Here is a 7,603-nt window from a genome sequence, read left to right on the forward strand (position 1 = left end):
GGAATGCCAAAAGGTAAGTGTTTTTGAAGTAGGCAGTGAGCTCAGACTGTTTGGTCTTCATCTTTATAAACCAAATCCCAAGAAATGTCTGACTGATAAATTCAACAGCAATGAAAGTAGCAATCACATGGAAATACTACGACAGTAAAGAAAGGCAATAATTAGACAAATCAGAACCGAACCCTGCTAAAAACCACAGTGCATTGGAAAGTACTGCATGTGCAGTTATCATTTACTAGCCACTTAACTGTACTTCGTCTGTATCTTTTAACTTTTTGGTAAGTCTTGATCAAGATTAAAAAGCAATAAATACTATGCATGTTTTAGAACAGTCATATTAACTCCCCTTTTTTTGGTATGGAGCTCATCAAACATTTTGTATTCTTTTTTTTTTTCTTTGTCAGTCATCTAACTTACTACTGTCTCCTTCGTACGGGAATAACAAGCACTTCTAGGTCCTTTCAGAAGTGCATTTTAGGAACTCAAACCAGTCATAGTTGACTGGGTTAATATGCAAAAGGGGGGTCTACAAGCCCCTGGTAGAAGAGTTCTCATGGAAGAAAATATCAGTCAAGTAGACAGGATGCAGAAAAAAAATGAAAGAGGACAATAAAAGGGAGGTTTTGTGGCTTCTTAAAATATTGCCAGCTAAATGTAGGACAGCAGAGACCTTGTCAAAATTAGCAGTCAACATGATGTAAGTGTGTAGGATAAAACCAATTTTGTTGGTGAGGAAAAGAAGACTATTGTAACTTATTTAGCTACAGGATATTGTTTCTGACACTTCATCAGCATGTTCTTATTAATATGGAGGCTGAGCATTATTTGTGTCAAAATTGTCACTCAGAGCCCTTACTTCCCAGCAGACTTCAGTTTCTTAGCAATCTGCAAACTCACGCAGTTATTTTTATTTTGGGGTTCAAACTCTATTTGATGCCAGAGTAAAAATGGCAGATAAACAGAAAGAGACATAAACCCTCCACAGAGCTCAAACTATTGAGCACAGATTCCTAAATTTAGAGTATTTTAGGTAGGAAGCCTGATGATCTATAAGGGACAGTTCACCTTATTAGAAAACAGGATGCACAGTTAGAGGGACTTACTTGGAAAAGTCTTTACCCACTTTTGCAGTACCCCATTCCTTGAAGAGATGATACTGTATGTTTCAGAAAGATCAGCTAATTAAAATGCTTACATTAAATACAGAATATCCTCAGTTACAGCAGGCAGATATAAAGCTTTAGGAGAACAATTAAATGTGTTTTAGATTTAAGCCAATCTCTGTTAACCAGGGTTTGGGGGAAATCTCCTTCAGTGAGCATATTTTCATGAACAGTCTAGGTGATGGAAAACAGAAAGTCCTTATTAAATCTGCAGACAATAGGAAGGGTGGAGCTTCAGACATGCCAAGAGCTCAGAATGATCCTGAAAACTGAAGTCACATGAAAAAACCAGGATGGTATTCAACAAGGAAGAACACAAAGTACTACACTTAGCCGGAAGGAATGAGCTTCTCAGATGCAGGATGGGGAACAACTGGTAGGTGGACAAGGATGGAAGAGGATCCCGGGGTTATAAAGCACTGCTGGCTGAGTATAAATCAGCCATGTCATCCTGCTCTGGACAGGCCAAACGTTAAGCTGGTACTTATAAACAGGAGAAAAGACATGCAGCAGCTTCTGTTCTACTCAGAAAATAAAACCTGCTGTTCTGCTTTAGTCAGTTTTGGTGTCTCCACTTCTCAATCCACTCTAGCTCTGTTTTCTAGGACGGTTGTTGCTCTAGACTTTGCAATACCTTCTTCAGAGGATGTGGAGCCAGCTGCCGTTGGTGACGACGTGCCAGATGAGCGGGGCTTCTGCGGTTCCTCCGTCCTCTGCAGCTCTGCTGTATGCAATGCCCCACGTAGGGGACTGCGCTGCTCGTTTTACATAGATTTTCTTTTTCATTTTCATTTGAGGAGGTGGGCCCGAACCCCAGATCTGACAATAGTTCTGAAATGTTTCAGTTCCTAATTTCTCCCAAACTCTAGGCTTACCTCCAAGTCCTTCAGATGGGTAAAACACATTAGTATTGCCTTTACCTTGGCAGTTCTGCAGTACCACCAGGCCAAACATTCGTGGGACGGAAGGGAAGACAGAGGAAGGGATAAAAGGTCGGGTCTCCAAGTATTGCACATAACTCATAGAGAGGAATGGAGAACTTTTCATTCATAATTGTACTTGAGTTCAGGCCAGTCAGTAAACATCCTTATTCTGAAAAATATGTTGCACAGCCATTGAAATCTCACATTTTGTTCTGTCGGCCTTTAAAACCCTTCCTTAGATTTTGCTTTTTCTAATTTGTTTCTGATGAGAACAAAGACATTTACTTGGTCCAACTTAATTTTTCTTTATTCTGTAAACTGTATGCCCTTCAGAAAGCAGAAACTGGCTAGTCACAAATGAATTATCATAGACTGCATGGGGAATGGCTTCGTGAGGAAAAGCAGTCACTGCTGAAGTCCAGTATTCCCTTTTGCCTACAAAAGACTTAAAACTTTGATATTTCTATTGCAAGCTAGTAACAACACTGGTTTCGGTTCCGCCGTCCAGACAACGCACCACCTCCCTCAAGTGGTCAGCGAAATTAGGGTTGTTTTCCCTGCTTCAAGGGCTGTTTTTTGGCACTACCCAAAGAATGTGTTGAAGAACACACTTTTTAAAAACATTATTAATAGATCAAGTTCAAACCATTCTGAAAAAAAAAAGTCTTTTGAATGGTAGAAAGAGATAACAATCCCACAGAAACAAATACTTAGCTGGCATCACTTGGGCACTGTAGGCTTTTGATGAGAAGAAGACTGAAATAGCTGCTTTTTTGTGGATGGGCTCTAATAGCTTTCTGCCTGCGGTTACAGGCATTCGGTTACGGTCACTGCCACGGCGGGGATTGTATAAGCACATAAGCTAATCAAAACAGTGGCACATTTGGAAAAGCAGCACTGTTAATTCTGATGGCTTGCTCAAATCCTCATTGGAATAATTACAGTTTTCTTCTTTTGTTCAAAATGCTACCCATTTAGAAGCAGTTCTTTTGTAATTTGCTGCCGAATATGTGCTTGCAGAACTAACTGGAACAATGCAGGGGAAGAGCTCACAGGAACTCAAACCAGAATTACATAAATTGCAAAAACAGCAATAATGATGGTAAGATAAAAACAGAGAGGAAATAGAAAGCTTCATACTTCAGGAAGCAAACCAGGCACGCGCTGCCAGGGTTCAGGAGAAAATTTTCTCATTGAGCAGTATACTATAGAAGTGCCTTGCAGAGAGACGTACACCCAACACATGAAGCAATGCCTTTGTATGTATGCTGACAATATCCACCATGGCAATGAGTAAAGAAATTCCTGCTCATGCAGTCAAATCATGCTCTTCTACACATCACTGGACACCTGCAAAATTCTGTGGGTATTATCCAGGATGAAACCAAACATTCACACAGACCACTACCCTGTCAGTGCCCAAACCCTGTGATTTTCAGCGTTACCTCATGTGAGCAAAGACTGATAGCAAACACAAAAGGAAAGCAGTTCAGGTAGAACTGAGCAAGCAATGAAAAATCAGGAGCACTATAAAAAATATCTTAATTTATAGTCTGACAAAAAATGTCTAAATAAACCTATCTAACAAAAGACTACACAACACATAGGTTTAGAGAGGAGGCAAAAAAACAGTGATGCCAAGTCACCAAGCAGTTAAATTAGTTAGTACAGGAGACACAATCCTCATGTTTCAAGGCCTAAGTCAGTCCCCAGCAGGAGTCAGGAATAAAATTGTGAAGTACGACACATATAACCAAATATATTATAAACATTGCTCTTGCTAGAGGCAATGTTCTGTTCTAGGATATAATTTTTGTGTTTCTTTTGCTGGGTAAAACTGCAGTCAGGTAGTTCCAACCAATTCTTTTAACAAAAGCCTGCTAATTAAACGAACACTACCCATCCTCCTTCTTGGCATTAATGAAGTGCCAGAGGAAGGAAGCTTTAAGCATTTATTTTCCTCTCAGAGCATCTAATACCCCAGACTACAGCCGGTAGAAAAATGGTAACACATTTCCTGACCAAGAAAAGAAAAAAAAAGAGAGAGAAAACATATTTGTCACAAAAGTTTGAAGTACAAAGTTTCTTTGCAGTCTGTCTGAAAGCTCTTGAAAGGATAATGTCCTCTGCATATTTGAAAGAAACATAAGTGGTATGAAAAAAGGTCCTTCTTGCCTTACTAGAGCACCAGGGTGGTTTAGGTTGGCTGTTGCAGGTCTCTAAAAAATACAGCCAAATCAGACTGTACGCAACTTGCAGGTGCTGTGACAGAAGCACGGCTAAGACAACAGCCCTTGACTTGTAATACAGATGTGAAGAGATGCAGAGGAAGAAGATAGCTTCAGATAACTTGCAAGGTCATCATTGCTAACTTTACATGATTCATCTACAGCTACGACCCCATCCAGTTGTCTGCTATTTTCCCTTATTCTACTGCTCCCACCTAAGAGCTGCCCTTCATTCACTCTGGCGTCTGAGAAGCCTTTAGAAAGAAAAGCGATTCCTTGATACCAGATGCAAGCCAAACTAAACTCCCACCTCTAAATATCCCTGAAGTTTAGAATTGCTTGAAATTTAAACTCATATCTAGGTCCAAATTTGGCTGTTTGAGGTCATCTTTACACATTTTTGTTTAAAAAATAGCATTGTCTGATTCCCCCAACTTTTTCTGCTTCAGCCTTTTGGGTCATGGTCAGATTGGCTTACCAGAGGCTCTGGTAACCTACCATACACATCCCATTCCCCCTCCCTTCTTCACTTCATAATCTTCCAGAGATGAAATTCAAGATTGCCCACTAATTGTAACAGGACAGCTTCTCAGACAGATGACTTTCCAAGTAACCTTCTCATTCCACTCATATTCGGGGAATGAAAAAGTATGCCAGAGCGTTATGTGATGACGGATGAGGGCCAACATTACAATTTATGTTTGTGACCTGGCACACAGATGGAAACACAGAGTATGATTCAGTGGTTTTTACAGCCTTAATCCCTACTAAAGAGTGGCTCTGCCAAGGTAAACCTGACATTTTAAATGAAACTGCTTTGCATACACTGCATGGAACCTGAGATCCCACTTTAGTATTGCGGTTTCCTTCTAAAATGTAGCTACTGCCTGACAGGGCAGAGTAAGTGTGCAGTCTGGGCTCCCCTGTGCTAGCAGCATTTGGTCTGCTTCAGCAAATGGCAGTGACGAGCAGACTGTGCAAAAGGAGCGAGACAAATGTTATTTGAACATGTACATTCCCAAGGCTGAGAAAAGGAGCAAAAATAAGGGCTGGATCCCACTTTCCTTCCCCACCCAGGCAACTCCCAAGCAACAAAATCCAAATTAGGCCCCACATTTGTAATAACATCACATTTCCTGGTAAATCAATCATTAATCTACAGAACTAGGAAAGGCAATGCATCTCGTCATTATGTCCACAACTCAAAACAAGGTTTTAGCACTGGGAGCAGTTTCCTCTTTCCCCTCGCCATTGCTTCCTTTGTGCTCTTTCTAAAAATAAAATATTGACAGCTTTAAAAAAGGAGGAAGGGAAGGAATTCAAGTCATTTAGTGCTCATTATAACACCAATCCAACCGAGCACAAAAAGCTAGCCTCTGCTTAAGTATACAAGTAATCAAAATCAATGAGGTTTATCCAAGAGCTTAAAGGTACTGCACCAAAGCCTGAATATATCCAACCGAGCCTCTCTGCACCAGTGTGGCAGGAACAGCACTGGTTTTCCTCATGCCAAACCCCACCAAAGCACCTCACATGCAGTGGGCAGAGTTATACCACAAAATATAGCTCATCTCCCCACTCCCTTGCTCTCCCAAAGACCCTGCTGTGAGCATGCAGTAAGATTTATTTAGACTGAGAGCAAGTCATTTCACCCAAACACCCATGGTCACGAAATGTCATCAAAGCCATCGTAATCTCTGACTGTCACTGGCCAGACCTGGAGTCAAAGGTACAGCCTGTGTAGTGTATAAATTACATGTCTCCAAACACTGCATAAGCCTGGGAAAAGAAGAGCACAGAGACAACTGGAGACAATCAGCTAACACAGGCTTCCTCAGCCTGCTGATCTCTGCCGGGAGAAAATAAAAAGCATTTAAGTATCCCTGTGTCATACCTCTCATCCAACCCCCAGCCACTTTCTATACTTTCCTTCACCCAGGCATAGTTTATGTGTAAACAGGTGAAAATTCAAAGCCCTAGTAAAGTCGGACATTGCCTTGGGCTCTAGGACTAAGAATCAGAAGTACCAGATGCTATTCAAGAGCTTGCAGGTAGCATGCCCTCAGCCAGGTTTACCCACATGTGTACCTTTTCGAGCACTGGCTTTTGAGTCTTCCCAGGATCTCCCCTGCCTCATCTCCCAGGCCCTGCCAGAAAGGAAAGAGAGATTTCTATTTATCTTTGAACATGTGGCTGTCCTGCAGGGACCTATTGTTAAGACTCATGTAGCTGGTTTGTCTTTGAAACCAGTTTATTCCTTATGCTCTACTGAATGTGTAGGTCTGGAAATAGCTGCAGTAGTAATTTCCACATTTCTTTGGTTAAACCAGAACAAGACTATTTCCAATCATCTATTTGATCTAAGCCTACTAATGAAAATGCTATCGCCCGACCTCTTCAACCTCTTAACACTGCACTTATGGGAGAGAAGTGTTGAGAAATTCCTCTTCTTTCGGAAGAGAATGGCGGGGAAATGGCAAAGCAGTTCATGAAGAAATAAAAAGCAGAAACATTTGAAAGACATGATTTTCCATTCAACTTTCTTAAAAAGATTTTGAAGGACAGGAGAAGGAATAATCCCATGGATTTTTCTAGTCAAACAGGTGTGAAATGGGCCCTTCCTAACATCCCAGAGGTGCCAAGGAGATTGGGTATCTGCCTTCAGCATCCTGAATGTTTTAGCTTAGCCACTGTTACTCCACCACTGCTCTCCTCCTCTAGCTTCCCCAGTAAATCTGTCCCTGACCAGCTGTATACAAATACCACCTAGCAGGGACAGCACAGATTTCTGATCCTTTCAGCAGGGTCAGTCTGGACTTCAACCACATTTCTAGGCAGCTAGACACAGCATCCTCTCTCATGCAGCTATAAGCTTTTCCTAATGCAGTGGAATCTTCTACTATTTAAATAATTTTTTCCAGAGTATAATTTAAACAGGATTGGCCATAATTATATATGTTTTGGAAATTGGAAAAAACGTATGATAGGAAATGTATGTTTCCTGCTTTCCGTTGCTGATTTTGAGGTTCTCCAAAGAGGTCTCAAAAGCTTTGAAAACTTTTCTTCTGCTTTTACTGATCACATCTTTTTGATATTAAAAGTCAAAATGCAGCAGTTTACAAGTCAACAAGCCCAGCACATTTTTCTTCACTGTACAACATCACAGTATTGCATTGCAGGAGTTGCAATAGGACAAGGGGTAATGGTTTTAAACTAAAACAGGGTAGATTGAGACTAGATATAAGGAAGAAATTTTTTACGCTGAGGGTGGTGTTCTATGATTCTATGA

Source organism: Pygoscelis adeliae, unplaced genomic scaffold (assembly GCF_000699105.1).
Source record: "Pygoscelis adeliae isolate BGI_AS28 unplaced genomic scaffold, ASM69910v1 Scaffold54, whole genome shotgun sequence".
Lineage (NCBI taxonomy): Eukaryota > Metazoa > Chordata > Aves > Sphenisciformes > Spheniscidae > Pygoscelis > Pygoscelis adeliae.